At 31.1% G+C, this 17,981-nt stretch overlaps 1 protein-coding gene and 1 long non-coding RNA gene across 7 annotated transcripts in view; one reads left to right on the top strand and one right to left on the bottom strand.

The window, feature by feature from the left end:
• The window catches only part of LOC144842664 (muscleblind-like protein 1), a 179,460-nt gene that overhangs the window by 12,340 nt on the left and 149,139 nt on the right, over nucleotides 1-17,981 (top strand). For all 6 annotated transcript variants that reach the window (XM_078699170.1, XM_078699172.1, XM_078699173.1 and 3 more), the window contains one exon: nucleotides 4,175-4,225. The gene's annotated coding sequence lies outside the window, so the exon portion shown is untranslated. Of the gene's footprint in view, nucleotides 1-4,174; nucleotides 4,226-17,981 lie in introns of those variants that run through there.
• LOC144842732 (uncharacterized) overlaps nucleotides 5,672-17,981 on the bottom strand; it is a 173,360-nt gene continuing 161,050 nt past the window's right edge. The window contains exon 2 of the long non-coding RNA XR_013612170.1: nucleotides 5,672-5,887. This is a non-coding gene — a long non-coding RNA (uncharacterized LOC144842732). The remainder of the gene's footprint in view (nucleotides 5,888-17,981) is intronic.

Below are 17,981 nucleotides of genomic sequence, written 5' to 3'. Positions count from 1 at the left end.
AAAAACTATCTACTGATATCAGGGTATTTGATTTGTAAGTAAAACAATTTTTTTTTTAACCTTCCTTTGTTCATTGAGGTTGACCCAAAACAGCCGACTATGACCAGTGTCGTGCAGTATTTGGATCCGTCCTCATGATGCACATTCATATTATTTTGTTGTAAACATTTTTAGAATTTATGTAATGCGATACTAGTGAATGTTGCGTTCAAAAAATATTTTAATGGGTTTAGCAATTGATATTGTTGTCCACATGTTACAAAAGATATTTTACAATTTTACCCCATGTTAGAGTGTTAAAAAATGAACTGCTATGAACTTCTCCCATCATGCATTTTATTCACAATATGACACGTCTCAAATACATAGCATAGCCAACAAACATTGTATACCTTATCACGATCACGTCTTTAAGATTTGCAAATAATTTATATCCGGGGGAAAAAATAGTATTTCGTTTTCTTACAAAGAGCAGAGTTGCACCTGGCAGATGGGAGTACTCTCATTATCTAAATGATTTAATCATCCTTTCTCCATACACATTTCCCTTTTAATATAATTGTCCAATAGGGTTGTGTTTCACCAGCATTTTTCATCCATATATTTCAAATGAAATGAGTGTAATACAATTAAAGAGTTAAAGGTTATTAACAGTCATTTATTTGCCTCTCATAACCACTAATGTATATATGAAAAGTTTGCCATATCTCTGATACAGACTTGTTTTCCGTAGTAATTTTCAAGGTTAATCTTTGTAGATTTATAGCTTATAAGAATTTTAAAAAAAGGCAGTCCAGCAGAGATGAAATCAAGAAATATCTTTAAACTTGATTAGAGTAGATTACGTTTATTAGAGTTTTGCTGTCCAAAAGTTAATTTTAAAAATTTCACATATCCAACTGCGAAAAACTCACCAATTTCAGGATGGATAAACTATAATTCATCGTGCTTATAAACTATAAAGTTTAGGCTTAGGCAGTGGAGTAAAAGTTGAGGACTTGAGATAAAACCCTGCCATTAGGTTGGGATCGAACCCATTTTAACCACCAAGCTAAAGCTCCATTTTAAGTCCTAGGGACATGATGGAAGACAGTTTACACTGTACACCTGTTATTCATTTGTTTCTGTTTTTATAAATGTTGTTAAACATTATGACTTTGACATATTATACCATCATTTATTGCCTATATTGTTTAGAAATAAAAAATACGTTTTTGTTTTTGCAATCTATTTCAATAAAAAAAAGACATTTTTTGAAAAATTGCACACATGGCCTTTAACACTGTTGATAAATTTCATTTACATTTTGTACATGGCAATCTATTAATCACCCATGAACTTGAACTTAAATCTATCAGGTTAAGATATTTTTTCTACAAGTCTTTTAGTATGAAGAAAAAGTGTTTTTAAATTCAAAATCAATCAATTATTAAAATAAAATCTATATTTCTTATATTACAAATAATACAAAATCTTCATTATTCATTTATATTATAGTAATGATAAGTTGATTATTCTGAAATTCAGGGTTGCTCCAGGTGCATGAATAAGTACAAATGATTTCCTTCAGGCCGGCTTGGAAGGTTGACCATAGCTTAAGCAGATTTGATAATTCATCTGCCATGTATGTCTACTTATAGCAGGGAGTCTCCCTGCTTATACTTTATAGCAACGTTAATGCTCATATTTATATTTACAATTTCTCTGGAAACTGTATAGATTGATTGTACTCGTCACATTGTTTCAGGAGTGGATACAGGTTTTTGTGAGAGAGAGGAGGGCGGCAAATAAATATCATGATGCCTTAAAATATGTGCCAAGTGCTGTTACTAATTTAAAAGAATAAGTACAGTACGTACTGTTAGTTCAAAATCACTTGCTTTTAATGCATATAATTTATTATAGAACATAATTTTATTTCAGTAGCACTAGCACACACGTAGTGTAAACATGAAAGAAAAGAAAAACCTGGCAAATAATTAAAATATTGTAATATCTATACTTTAGGCATTTATTATTGAAATACAGACCTGGGCTAAACCTGGACTAAAATCACCAACATATAGTCCACAGAGGGTTTAAGGGAAAAAAAGGTTGTTCTGTATAACTAAACAAAATTGATAGTCATGCAAGGTACTTTATGTTAGGAAGTGCAACTTGATTTAAAAATTATGCAAATAAACACTTTTTGTATACAAAAAATGCCTATCAAATATAATAAATAATAAATGTTTTATTTGATTTATAATTACAGTGGTTTTCCACTGTTATGTGCATTTTGTTAAATTATGAATACTCTACTTTGTAACTTTAGTATGATTTCCAATGGTGATCAGTATTCAAGTATCATTTTTATTAGGGATCAAGTTTGATGTTACTTGCTTAAATATAAGTATAGGACTACCTCATGGGAATACACCCTTGCATTTGTTCACATCAACTTCTCATCAGGATTTAGAAACATCCATTTTGGAGCCGTTTTTTGGCAACTGAATGGTGATAAAAACACGTCAAGACGTGATTTATGAGGTTTATTTCGTGCAGATTATGGTCACAGAAAAAGATTGGACACGGTGATCTACATGGCACAGAAAAGTAAATGGCAAAAATGAATTAAGAGTCTGTAAGACGTGTGTTCTTAATTTTATGATGTAAATTATTCATGTAATTGTTTTTTATTTTAGATCAAAACAGTGTTTGTTAAAGATTCACTCCAATTACGAGACCTCTTTTTTGTGAGGTAAATGAACAGAAGAATATGTAGTCCTTAGACATAATTTACACTTAGAGTTTTAATTTCTAGCTTGAAGCCTATTACAGATTGTTACAAGTCAGCTCACGATTGGCTTTATTTTTTGGGAGTATATTTACACGTGACTTGTTGGACTTAATAATAGTAATAATTAGTTTAATGCTATGTTTATGAAATGTTTAGGAACTCTGAAAATGCTGATGTCACAGAGAACTGGAACATCCTCAAATCATAGTCAGCTGTTCACAAAAATGGACACCACAGATCATTTATATAGATATAAGATAAACTATTAAAGACACCTCTTCCCTACAATTTGTGACGTTTTGTAAAAATAATACATATATATTACTTTAAAAACATTAAACCAGGTCATTCCTTGTCTAAAATGTACGTTTTATGGTAAATTATGATAAAAAGTGAGAAACAATGCACTACCTAGTAGCTCGCGGCGAATGACCTCTCGTGGACGGTCTTTAGGCCTAGCCTAGCTAGGCTTAGTTTTGTAGGCCTAGCTGGTAAACATCGGTAACATACGAACATCGTACGATAGCTATATACCTAGCCTGACGTTGTATAGTTGCTGCATTAATTGTCTTTCTATTTTTCCAAGACTCCGTTGATACAAATTGGGGAAAACCCGGTATTTTCGCTGAAAAGTTAGAGTCTTCCATTTGTTTTGGCCTCACGATCGATCGAAAAGTGGGTGAATTACAGAAGAAAAACAAAAATATCAATCCGCGCGCAATGCATTTTGGGATTTATAGCGGGCCGCTATAATTATTAGAATCGACTTATTTTTAACATTTTTAACCATTTAAAGACGAAAAAAGTTATCGCAATAGGACCATATAGTATTATTTTTACATTAAATATAGTTTGTGATCTTAAATTAGATCTAAAAAACGTAGGGAAGGTGTCTTTAAATGGCATTCTGACACCAAATCAATTGTGTGTTTTTAACCATTATTTTCAGGCTGCCATGGTTATTGAAAATTTGTCCTGTTAGTTTCTGCTGCCAAGAAATTGGAATTACCTATGTATGCTTTTATTTTTCTGTATTTATATATGTTATAATTTGTCTTTACTTTTAAACCTTGTAACTGGACCATTGAAAAGCAGTACTACATCCAGTCAAAAGAAAGAATAAATAAATATATTTTTTTGCAGCAGAAACAGGAACTTAAGATTATTTTTGTAATATATTTTTAGGTCATAATTAGGGTTTTTAGGAAAGAGCATTCAATCAACTTGAAAAAATTGAGAGGCCTTTTAACAAAAGTAGAATTCACTTGGAAAAAAAAAACAATTCTATTTTCTCACGAATTTATTCTACTTTATGACTTTGTTATTTTTACTCTCTAATATTGGAAGGTGATTTATGCAACGCAATGAAAATATTTTGACAATTTTATCTTTCAGATCTTGTGAGGTAACGCTTCTGCTAGCTATGCTTTTTATTTTCGTAGTGAGGTAAGAAAAAAATGTATTCATGATAATATATTATTCTTTCTTCTTGATGTCAATTCATGTTCATCAGTTTCTACTACAGGGTACAGTAAGTTGTTTACTTTTGCTGTTTTTTTAAGCAGAATATTTTTTCAGCAACATCATTAAAAATGACAGCAAGATCAGTGGCTATATTTCATCATTACTTGTAGTGTTGTGCTGACCAATAGTATTTATCAATCTTTCACCTGATTCTCGATAATGTATATAGATTTCTCCAGTATCATAGGAATATTTGGTACGACATCACATGTGTTTCATGTATCTAGTATGATTATACCATTGGATATGGGCACATGTGATACAACTGAGAAACTGTACATTACCAATTTAACTAATTGTACTGTATAAAATGTCGTAAATTTTAAGCTGGGACTTGCAAGAAGTCCCAGACGTTTTTATCGAACAAATGAATGAAATGAAATGATACTGGGAAAATAATGTAGCTGTGGAGATACAGCACTGGGAATCAGGTAAATCTTTTTTCTTAAGTCAAGCAAGTTCTTCCTTAAGTGAAAAGGAGCATTATCAAACTTGTTCTTTTTTAATAGACTTTATATATCTAAAATTTAAGAAAACAATATATATAAAAGCATTTTCTTAGGTTATTTTGAAAACTGACTTAAAGCAATAAAGATGATTTTTTTTTTCTAAAATGCTTTTAGAGCATCATGTTCAACTAGGTTCTATTTTTTCTCACGACAAAATTGAACCAAAGAACCACAGCAAGAATGTAGTTGAAGTTACTAGACGTTGAATACACCGCAGCATGTGTTTTGTTTCTACATTTCAGTGGAGTTTAGTCTGTCTGGATCCACCTTCCAGTAGCATCCGTTGGCATTTCAATCTTTGTAATATTTTTTTATGAACAAATGAAAATTAATAAAATCAGACTTAGAATGGGTCATTTTGTGGTTTTAATGAAGTTAATCACTTTTGTAGAAAAAAAAAATGCAAAAAATATGTTTTCACAGACAAAATAAACAGTTAAATTCACCCCAAAACCATTGGCTAGCAGCCAATTTGACTATTTTTTGCTTTAAATTACAGTTTTTTCAGGTAAATAATTTTTTTTTCGATCTAATTTTAGGTCAAAGTGAATAACTACTTTTGTGACATTAAATGGCATATTCAACAAAAAAAATTTTAAAAAATACTTTTTCAGGGAGACATATTTAAGCTAAATTAGTTAAAGACACCTTCCCTACGTTTTTTAGATCTAATTTAAGATTACAAACTATATTTAATGTAAAAATTATACTACATGGTCCTATTTCGATAACTTTTTTCGTCTTTAAATGGTTAAAAATGTGAAAAATAAGTCGATTCTAATAATTATAGCGGCCCGCTATAAATCCCAAAATGCATTGCGCGCGGATTGATATTTTTGTTTTTCTTCTGTAATTCACCCACTTTTCGATCGATCGTGAGGCCAAAACAAATGGAAGACTCCTAACTTTTCAGCGAAAATACCGGGTTTTCCCTAATTTGTATCAACGGAGTCTGGCAAAAATAGAAAGACAATGCAGCAACTATACAACGTCAGGCTAGGTATATAGCTAGCCTACGATGTTCGTACGTTACCGATGTTTACCAGCTAGGCCTACAAAACTAAGCCTAGCTAGGCTAGGCCTAAAGACCGTCGACGAGAGGTCAGTTGCCGCGAGCTACTTAGGTAGTGCATTGTTTCTCACATTTTATCATAATTTACCATAAAACGTACATTTAAGACAAGGAATGACCTGGTTTAATTTTTTTAAAGTAATATATATGTATTATTTTTACAAAACGTCACAAACTGTAGGGAAGGTGTCTTTAAGTTGAATGATTAAGCAATAATGTAAGCTTATTTCAAACCATTGTTGCTCCATGATCAAACCATCTGAGCATGTTTTAACAAATTTTCTTAGACAACTATTACTTTGTGCATGCACAAAATTGGACACTAGAGGGCGTTTACTAATATGAAAATGTGTTACTTTGATAGTGCATAAATATTTAATATTTCAATATTAATTTTATGGGTGAATTTTAAACTAACCAAGTAGCTTACTAGAAAAAAAGTAACTATATAACTATGCACATACAATATTTACACTAAGGAGAGAGCTCCTCTCATGTCTTGACAACTCTTGCTAAAAGGCTTGTCTCATGCCAAGAGTGACAAAAAATACACAAATAATTTAGATTACAAAAGAATATCTTGTGTTTCTAATTTCGAATGGTAATTGGGTTTACCTTTAAAATAAATAAATAATTAATTTGAATATTATTGTTTAGATCACACTTTAAAAAAGAAAATAGGAGGATCTTTACAAAAATATAGTATTTTATACTAAAAGAAAAAAAACTATAGCTACATTACTACACTAGAAACGTATTCCCATTTCAAGTTACAATTGTATGAACTAAATAAGAACATTTTGAGGCTAAAACCGACAAAAGAAAATCTAACCTTGGGGAAAACGTTTATTGACGTATTATTTGTTTTTATACTATAAATACCCAATATCAAAGAACTATGGTTGATGGGAAAATGTGAAAGAAAAGTAGGTGAGTTCAGCAATCTCGTTTCTGATATTATGTTAGTAGACAACCTGCAGAGCTGATAATTGACCAACTCAAAGTCAGACCGCCCCTCTTAGCATTTCAACTGACCATTTGTCTGACCTTGAGACCTTTGTACAAGATCATTGATATCGGTTTACATCACCTACCCTCTTCGAGAACAGGCTGATTATTTTTAACAGTATACTCCATATTAATTTAGCTGATTATGTTATTTTTTTAGGATAATGGCCAGATAATCGGTAAGATGAACTACTATATTATTATTTTTTTAATACAGTTTTGCAAATTAGGTGCAAGAATACAGTTTATGTAGCATTTTTAGTAAGTAGGTGTCAGATTTTGACTGTACTGTTGGTATTATTGGTCTGTATCTGCTGTGAAAAAATAATTTATAGTTCAAGCATAATATTCTATATTCTAATCTATTTTAAAATGATTAACACACAGTCACAATTGCTTTCGTGTTGGAACGTTAATTTAACTGGTTTTCTGATTTTTTTTTACCTGTAACACAATATAATGATTATTATTATGACCTTGGAGGTTAAAGTCACTGATTTTCGCTTGTTAATAACTTCTTTCAACCATGCTCAGACACACATAGTGAATGGTTATTTGAGGAGAAAAACGTGCCGAAAAATAAATTCTGTTTATAATATAAAATTCAATTAAAATAAAAATAGTTTTTATTATTTAGGGTTTTAGCAGAAGCATACTGTAAACTAAACACCACTTCAGAACACGTAAAACAATGAAGGCCTACAATCTTAACAAAAACCAAGTCATATTGTTATTGTTGTGCTCCAAGTACCTGAAAACCTTTTATCGTGTCATCGTGGCTCGTGTGCTATATGGATAACCACAACCATGAGTATAGTGAGCACTGGTTTCTTTTTCAGTTAATGGTGTTACGCGCAGACACGACTAGTTGAAAATCAGTTGCGAGCAACACTGGCTGCTCTTTCAGTTAATAATGGTAGTTATACCATACCTCCATGGTTATGCAGTATGTGTAGACAGTTAAAAATCATTTCAATGTCGACATATGTTTTTTCCTACTGAATCTTCCAGCAGTTTGTTTCTGTTCCTTCAATATGTGTACACTTAAGCAGCCCAGTGGCAATGTATGTAGATAGAATCAATAGCTTTATGTCCTTTGCAAAGGACGAGGCAATGAGGGTAAAATATCAAGACAGGTCTTGAACCCTTGCCTCAATCTAGTCCGATATCCGTTTCATTATGCCATATTGCTCTCTATTATTTTATTCATACAATTGGATAATTATGTTATTATTTTGTTTGAAAATGTCAGCATTGTTGTTGCCCAAGTATAGTCAACCTCATTATATTGGATTTCCATTGTTCTTCATTTAATCAAAATGATATATAAGTTTCCAGCTTTAAACGTGATACAACTAGAATGATTAAAATGCTGTCTTCTTTAATGTGATGTCATATTGCTCTAAGCTGTTCAAACAAAATGTTTTATTTGTTTGCGACGGCTGTTGTAAACCTGATAATCCTATCAATAATAGTATTTTACTTTTATTCATTAGTGGAAACATCACTTCCATTTATCAATATCATTTGCATAGATATACACAGAAAATGTTGGTGTTCTAAGACAAAATATAATAATAAAAAACACAATGGAAAGTACAATTCTATCAACAAAGTCATATAGTTGTCCAACAAATTCAGTAATATAGCAGCTGGATAGAAGCTGTTGTGGACCTTATTTATACGAGAGATGATGGATAAACTCTACCACTACATAGTTTGGAGGATGGGTTGGGTCTTACAATGGAATTACACTTTTATTTTATTTTGTTTATTATTTCTCAACCCAAACAAACAGCAAAAAGGATTTGCCAATAACAGGAGGGTTTCTTAAAGTTATCCACAACCAGGCCTGCTCTACATTTAACTGGCCGCTACCAATTTGTATCTATTTCTTCAAATGATGTATTTTGTATTATAGAGTCTGCTTCTACTGTAGAAAACAATCCTTAATAATTCAATTATTTGAAAAAAGAGGTTTTGTAACAATGCAAATTTGTGGTTAAAACATGGTTCCCTCTAGGAGGCAATGCAAACAGTTGTACCAAGTGACAGATCATCACTTTGCTTTGCCTGTAAAATCTGTTTCTGAAAATTTAAAGGGCCATAACCTGATACTTATAGACAAATCCTTTTAGATTATGTAAATTACAATGCAAAAGATAGGACTCTAATTTAATTTAAGTTCAGCACAGCATTTTATAATTTTTACTGTTTCAAAATCCTGGATCTGCCATTGGATGTAGGCTACCATGAAAATACCAATTTGTATAAAAATAATAAATAAATTTAGAACATTTTAAAGATTTTGATTATTTGTCATGACTGTACATTTTCTAAATTTAATAAATATTTTAAAATGTTAATTAATTGGTAGACAATCTATACCAATCCCCGATACTATACTCACAAAAGTTAATATTGTTGTTTTCAACCTTCCTATATTTTACATGTCAAAATCAATTTTCAAAGCAAGATAACTCTACGTGCCATCTTGCCTATTCTATTATCTTATTTCAAGCAATTTCAAGCTAACCTCAAATTTCTTCATTTGATCCCAGCTGTGTGCAAGTTTTCAATCGCATCTATCTTAAAACATGCAGAATACATTCTGTCCAATTAATTATACAGCAGGAATAGAGTATAAAGACTTATAAGAATCCAAGTCCAGTATGTTTTTAGAATCTGTTTTTTTTTTCAACCTCAATTTTCTGTATATTTTTTTAGAGAATGTATGTTTTACCAAATGTTCATACAACTAATGGATGAAACATAGTAGTAGTTTTCAAATAGCTATCTGCTCATAATTCAATTACCTTTAGTTTATGCTGGAAGGAACAGTTATGCTTTCATGGGCAAATCCATGATTTTTTTAGACGGGAGACCGTTAACATATAATATCAAAAATGGATATAAAAAAAAAATTTTTTTTTTAGCTGTCAAAGGGAGTGAGAGCCCATGGCTACCACCGAATCTATGCCTGGCTTTATTTATTGAAGAGACTAGTGGCTATCTTTGATTGGCAGATGTTGATGGGAAAAAAACATATCCAGTATTTGTATTGTGAAAAGAATCATTCCCTGAAAGAGTCTCTGTATATATCTGCACATTATAGCCATATCACTAGAGCTGGGTGGCTTTCTTAAGTACTGCTTGGTATTCAGTTAAATATTATTTTATTGTTTTTTTAAAAAGAAGCAAAAAGTTTAAAAGAAGTGTCAATCCTTAAAAATACTGTATCTCCTAACTAAATAATTATATTGTGATTATAGATAAAAAATAATCTTGCACTAAAAATAAGAAGTAAAACCATTGCTTCTTTTAAAAGTGTATTTTCTTATTAAAAGGTTTTTTAACCAAGGTCAGTTTCTTTATGGCAAGGTACTTTCATCCGGATGCGGTTTTGGCAATATCCGAAAGTAATTTATCTTTGTTCTTATCTTTTCGTTGACATTGTAGGATACTTTGACTGTTTCATTAATACAAATTGATATCAAATGATGAATAAAAGATGATCCAAGTAAATAACTTGATAACATCGGAAAAAGATTTGCACTTCAAATAAAAACACAGAATATAAAGTATCGTCTTGACTGTTTATAGGGGAGAATGTTGACTGTTATAGTCGTATCAAGTTGTTTTAGTCTACAGTTGGAAAATGTTCAACTAGCAAAATTTCTCACTGGTAAAAAGTTCGAACTGGAAATTGAAACTGAAATTAAATTTTCGCAGTGGTTCTGATAGACCAGTTGGAAAATGTTCAACCATTAAAAAAGTTCCAATTGGTCAAATGTCTAACTTTTGCTAGGCCTACATTTCCAACTGGAATTCAGATTGAAAAGTTGGAAAATTCAAATAATTTTTTCTTTTGGATCATCCAAAGGGAATAAAACTGTAAAAAGCTTTTGCTGGTTCAACGACACAGCTTAATCATGAGTGAGTCTATGTGAATTGGAATTGTTACCATGAGATCTCGTATTTGGTATAGCACTATCTATGAAACGTTCAGGTTTACCCAAATGGGATTGTCGGCGCCTCCTCTTTAGTAAGTTGTTATACAGTTTTGGTAGTTCTAACCCGCCGTCTGTCTCTGTTTTGTCTAAAAGATTTCTTAATTTGTTTTGTGGTGTAAAATAAATAAGTGTTGACATTGTAACTTAATAAAAAGAAAAAAATATTTGAATACTATACAGAGATCCAGATGAACCTTTTTACTAAAGTTGGAAAATGTTCAACTGGTACATTTCCAACTCACTGGTAAAGTTTCCAACTGGTACGTCATATCCAACTCACTGGTAAAGTTTCCAACTGGTACGTCATATCCAACTCACTGGTAAAGTTTCCAACTGGTACGTCATATCCAACTCACTGGTAAAGTTTCCAACTGGTACGTCATATCCAACTCACTGGTAAAGTTTCCAACTGGTACGTCATATCCAACTCACTGGTAAAGTTTCCAACTGGTACGTCATATCCAACTCACTGGTAAAGTTTCCAACTGGTATTTACGTCATATCCAACTCACTGGTAACATAATTCCAACTGGTATAGTTTCCAACTGGTACAATTTGGACTGGAATCCAACTGGAATTCAGATAGAAAAGTTGGGAAATGGTAAGAAGCTCTACTGGTAACATTTCGCACTGGGATTCAGATAGACCAGTTGGAAAATGTTCAATTGGTAAAAAGTTCCAACCTGGTAAAGTTTCCAACTGGGATTCAGATACTGTAAATCATTCGGAAAATGTCCAATTGGGAGTCAGATAAACCAGTTGGAAAGTAATATTGTTGAACTGGGATTCACATAAACCTTCTATACTTTATTCACCATGCAAACATTTATTTTAAATAAATCATAAATATAATTGTGCTGCCTATGAAATGATATTTTTGGTTAAAACAATAACTATAGTCAAAGTGAATAATGAGTACCTGCATTATTATGTATAGTAGTATTATTATAGTATTTCTGTATCCTTTACACATTTCCTTGTTTCCAAAACTGATACACTTTCAAGTTAAGATATTATCAAGTACAAAACAGGTTAACAACACTGTGAATGCATATTAAATTTAGTTTAATTTATTTGTTGGTAATTCGATTTGATTTTATGTAAGCTATTTGATCTATACCGTCTTTATTATTGTCACTTCTCAGTCTTTGTAACATATCTCGTACTTTCGATACTAAGGTATATTACAGCCTTGCTTTATTCATCACACTGTCTCAAGTACATTAGCTTTGTGATATCTATCACTTTCTGACGTTGCTCTGAGCCATAGCTCAAATCCTTTGACACAGATTAAACCCAGAAGCATACATTCATCATGTCACTATGTTCACTATACTAAAATAATGTGAATTGTTGTGAAGGCTGCAATGAGTTAGATACATCAATTATAAAACATTACAATGTTGTTGATCCACTATGTATCTACAGTATTCAAATCTAATATGTATCATGGATTCATACATATATTGTATGTATGTACACTCAAGAACTAGTGCTGTTCTATGGTACATATACTGAGGATGTTAAAGAATCGCTATCCAATCATTTTAACCATACAATGAAAACCCCCGGTGGAAAATTTCCAACTGCTACAAATTTCCAACTGGGTTTCGGCTAGTCAAGTTTGAAAATTTCTAAGTGGTAAAATTTACAAGCTGGTGAAATTTACTACTGGAATTCAGATAGACTGGTTTGAAAATTTCTAACTTTTACCATTTCCAACTGGGATTCAGATAGACCAGTTGGAAAATGTCAAACTTGTACAATTTCCAACTGGGATTCAGATAGACCAGTTGGAAAATTTCCAATTGGAAAATTTACAACTGGGAAATTTACAACTGGGCTTCAGTTGGGATCTAGATTTGGATTTACAACTTCCTAGAAGTCTAATCATTAGATGTCTGCATATCAAGCAGTTTCTATTGAAAAATCAAAAGAAGTGTTCTTCATAAGGGTTTTGGTAGTTTGTTTCATCAATTGGAGATTTTAAAATTGTATTTAAGATTGGTTACTTTTTTTAAAGAACCCATTTTTTTCGGCAAGAAATACCATTATTTGAAAATATGGTTTTAAAGTTGTAATCTCTTGCTTAATAGAAACAGGTCTAAAAATAAATTGATAGTCATAAAAGATTTTTTTAAGGATTTCATAACCTCCCAGAATACTTTCCTGATCCTGGTTGGAATTTGTGTAAATTTATTTATCTAAATAATGTGTATTGAATGTCGCATCTTTTATGTAGTTATAGAAAACATTTGCAAAATGTTCAAACACACAACTCCATAGCAACGCATAGCTTGCACTGTAAATATCTCATTAAAGAATTAGCTTTCGATTAGAGACACCTGGTTCATCTCTACTTCTAGTTTTATGTATTTAAAGAGTTAATATCTGTTGATGTATTTAGTTTTAGCATTCCCTCTGGACAGTGATTATACTAACAACTTGAAATAGTTTAGCTTACACAGCTTTCTGATACGCTAGAGAATATCAAACATATCAAATAGACATTTATTTATCCGGCCTACAGAAATAAAATTAATTTTTAGGTAAACTAGAAATAATTAGGATATATATATTATATAAGAATCCTTTTAAATCAATTTACTCACATCTAATGCAGTAGAATCCCTAAGTACCCAACAAAATATCATCTTAATAAGGGTGTCACCCTGAATTGAGGTGTCCCCAAGCAGCGGTTTCTGCTTTATGGTCTATTTTAAATACATTTTTCATAAAGAAAAGTTATGTGAGATTTGGATTAAAAGGTACAGTAGGTGAATCTTTTTTCAGTCCATGTAAGGCTATGTGAAATCTAATGATGTCATTTGTGTTTTGGCATGATAAAATGCGCCTTTCAATTGTCACATTCACAAGCATTCATCAGATGCCACAGTGGGCAGTGTGACATACGCAATTCAAAGATCTTACCTTGTTCCTCTGTAAACTTTCACTTTTCACTGTTTATAGAAATTTCGTAAATAATCATTTTCAATCAAATTTACAAAATGTCACTTTTTTAAAACTTTTTCCCTATAGAAAATAATACCAATAGTCTGTAAAAATAATGTGGCACCTGCCTGTCCATAAGTGCCAACCATCCCAAATTGAAATTGAAAAATACATTTCTTTAGATTTCAGAAGAGATCGCAATTTTTGATAGTTTTAAGAAATTTAGTTTCAGTTTGAGCATAGGCGGATCCAAGGGATATCCATCATCCCCCTCCCTATTTCAAAATCCTAGATGAGCCACTTATTAAGGGGCGCAGGTTGTGAAACTAATAATTATGAAATAAATAGTCCCCTATTAGGGGGAATATTTTTTAAAGCATTTAAAGTGGCTTATTATTTTTATGAAAATGAAATGAAAATTCAAGATCATAGCCAGGAATTTTATAAAGAATATTCGTTTTTCCACAAAATGGGGAAAAATGTCATGAATAGGGCTAGTTAGGCCTATTTATCATCACATCTGCTGCTACATGTAGTTTGAAAAGGACACTTCAGGTAAAAGGGAGTGGAACTCTTAAATCTCCCAGCTTGAAATTAATGTTGTTGATCTGTACTAGGCCTACACTAAACTGTTAAATTAGTAAAACCTGCTAATAATACCGTACTTAATTATTTTTGAAAATAATGTAGTGTGCATAAATTATTTTGTACAGTTTAGAAAGGTCACTCGAAGAAGGATATGATTTTACAGTGGATTAATCATTATCTGATTTCACATTATTCTTAGGGGCTCTATGAGCAGGTGTACTACACAAAAGCATTTGGACATTTCATCCGTTCTTGTTGAGACAAATTGACATCAGTATTTCTTCTGGATTCCTCCAGGCTCATTATAATCCATTTTACTTGTTTACTTAAATACTGTAGTCTTATTGAAGCTTTAACTTTTGTAACCTACGGTCGTAGGCTTTTTTTGTTTTTAAAGTCTTGGGCTATGTCTATACAACACCCTAAATTTGAACACGTCTAGGTCAACCCCCAAAAACTTTGCAGTTATACATTAAATCGTAATACAGTGTTATACCAGTTCATAATCCCAAGTTGTATTTTCCTCATGTATACTCATGCATTATGAATTAATATGAGTTTAACATTTATTTAGTCACTTCAGTTATTGAATTTTTAATTCTGCTTTTGAAATTTGAAAAAAAATGTTTTAAAATTAGGATAAAACTATGCTACATTTTGCCAAATTGTTTCAACATTTGATTAGCGTTAATATTAAGCGCTAAATCGGTTAAAATATGCAAAAAAGCACAATTATATACTAGATTTGGTCAAACTTTTCACAGCAAATACTTATTGAACGAGAGGTCAAAATAATACCCTGGACGGACACTTCCAACACGCCAACAGCAACCAGGAATTCACAAAATGTTAGGATTCACCCAAGTAGCTTTTTTCGCAATTAAAATCTCATTACACGGAATCTCTTTGATGTTATACAACACACTTCTCATAGGCGTGTTGAATACACTTTATTTCTTTATGTGCATGTGTTTGTTCAATTCCATTCAAATAAACACCTATTACAGTATTTCAATTGTAAAAAAAAAAAAATTAAGTTAACTATGAATGAGTAAAAACAATATTAAAGAGAAAAAAGCCAAAAAACTGAAACTTTCAGTATTAAGGATTAAAATTTATATTGACCATGACATGGCTGCTTTAATCTTGGTGCCACTTTATGTACATTTTCATGTTGTATTTGACTTCCAAAGATGTTTTACCAGGAATTACCCAGGTTTGTATATTTTTGGGATATGTATTATCATCAGAAATATTATGTAGGATTGCAAATATGGATTTAACACTTTTCCCTGTCAAATGATAATCAAGTCAATAATTGTTGTCCTCTCACTTCAGAGAGAGGGCTATTGTATTTATTTTCGGGTAAGCAGAGGCACAAAACAGTAAATTTAAACCATGTGTTAATTTTTCTCCACTCATTCAGAGTATCAATCAATTGGTTTGATGGTTAAGAAAAATATTTAATTAAAATAAATCAATTTCATATTTAGACTGTTCCATAAAATGTTTATATTTAGTAAAGTTAATTTATTGATTAATACATGAAATAGTTAAACTAAAAACTTTCTTTACAGTTCATTCTTCATTCTTTTTAGGTGCGTGTTAAGAAACTCAAAAATTGATTTATTATTATTTTACAAATAACATCATTTTTCATAAGTGTCAGAAAAAAATCAAAACTAAATGAATATGATGAAAGATTAGTTGACTAAAATAATATTTTTTAAATCTATGAAAAGAAATAGTGTTAGATAAATAAATGATAGCCATTCTCTTGTTAATCAACAGTTGAAAGTTGTAATAAATATTATTTTAATGATCGAACGATGACATAAAAATATTGATTTAACTGGATATAATGTGGCCATCTTCCACGACTAATAAATATTGGCATTAAGATCATATGATTGATGACTGTCTTTGTGACAATTATTGTTACTATTTTTATTTTGGAGTAAACTTGAATTAACTTTATTTTAATATAGAAGCTTTTCTAAAAAAATAACATTAATTTGATTCTTTTGGCAATAAAATTCATTTATCTGATTTGTGTACTAGTTTTTATTGAAGAAACCGAGCGCTATAGAAATTAAAACCTGGCCGTTAGTCGTTGCTTCAATTTTATCACGTGTTGTTATAGTGATCATAAATTTGTGAGCATCTAAACTTTAAGACAACAGAATGACTTTATTTAAGACAGTGATTATTTTCACTAGAATGATATAGGAGTAAAATGTATTTATTGTAAAAATAATGGACTTTCTTTTGAGTAGAAAGTTAAGACAAACGCTTCAGGCTTAAATTGCATACTTTTAGTGTTCGGAAAATAGGTTAGGCCATTTTGGGTTTTGCTAGCGCTGACAATGATGCAAATATATATGTTAGTCGAGACGTTCACATGTTGCTCTTCAATCTCTTATTGCAACTATCAATACATTTCTTAAGTGAGTTTAGTAATTTTTCACAATTAAATACAAAAAGGTAACATCATCAGTTTAAATCTCAATTTGTTTTCATTTCTTGTCAGTTATCTTTGATTCACATTGTTTTCAACTGTCCTTGTTATGTATCTCTGTGGGAACATTGCAGAAACAGTTTGTTCACTTCTAAATAAAGATTGAAGATAAACTCCCAATGTATGAGACGATCGCTTCAAATAGTATAGCTTGAGTCCTTTTATCTTTTGAACTTATATCGACATACATTGACAATCTTTTCCATATTCATTTACCGTTAGCACTCGTCTGTGTAAATTGGCCTAATTGGTATAGAAATGGAAAGAAATACTATGGAAATACAATACTGTACATACAAACTACAAAAAAATAGATGATTTGGCTATTATGGGAAACCCCGACAAAACAATGATTATGGACAAATCAACGACCCACACCACAAAAGGCTTCTGGGTTTTCCAGCAACCGTACAGGTGTTTTCATGATGCATAGTGTACATTGAAATGAAATGTAAATGTGTATGTCTTTCTGATGTCATAAATAAAGTTATAATGATAAATGATTTTTAAGGCTGAGAATGAGACCACTTTACCAAATATGTTTGCTGCCATCTATAGTGTCTAACTTCTTAATAATATTAATAATAATATTGGTACACTGCTTTTAACTATTAAGTTATATCTCTTTTGGAATGTTGAAAACTAACAATAATATCTTTTTTTATTGAATCCATTGCAGCCATTTTACAATTTTATAAAAATTTTCAATCAAAAAGATGTAGAAAAATAAATAAATAGATATCCAACTCCTATTGGATGGCATGCCGGCATATGGCATTATAAATGAATTGGATTATTTGATATCGTTAGTAAGATGCTTTATTCACATTGCTGTTTCATCCCAGTGTATGTCCTATGTGGTTGTCCATGAATAATTATATAAATATACAAATAATATTATTTTCATTAATATTTAAACCACTTTTAACTGAACAGAACACAATAAATTAGGAAAATAAAGTCCTAGGGCAAATGCTAAAGCTTGGTTCCTACTAAGGACGCAGGCGCAAAGCAAGCA

Source organism: Antedon bifida, chromosome 5 (genome assembly GCF_963402885.1).
Source record: "Antedon bifida chromosome 5, ecAntBifi1.1, whole genome shotgun sequence".
Lineage (NCBI taxonomy): Eukaryota > Metazoa > Echinodermata > Crinoidea > Comatulida > Antedonidae > Antedon > Antedon bifida.
Note: the sequence above shows the minus strand (reverse complement) of the source record. Positions and strands in the feature narration are given on the sequence as shown.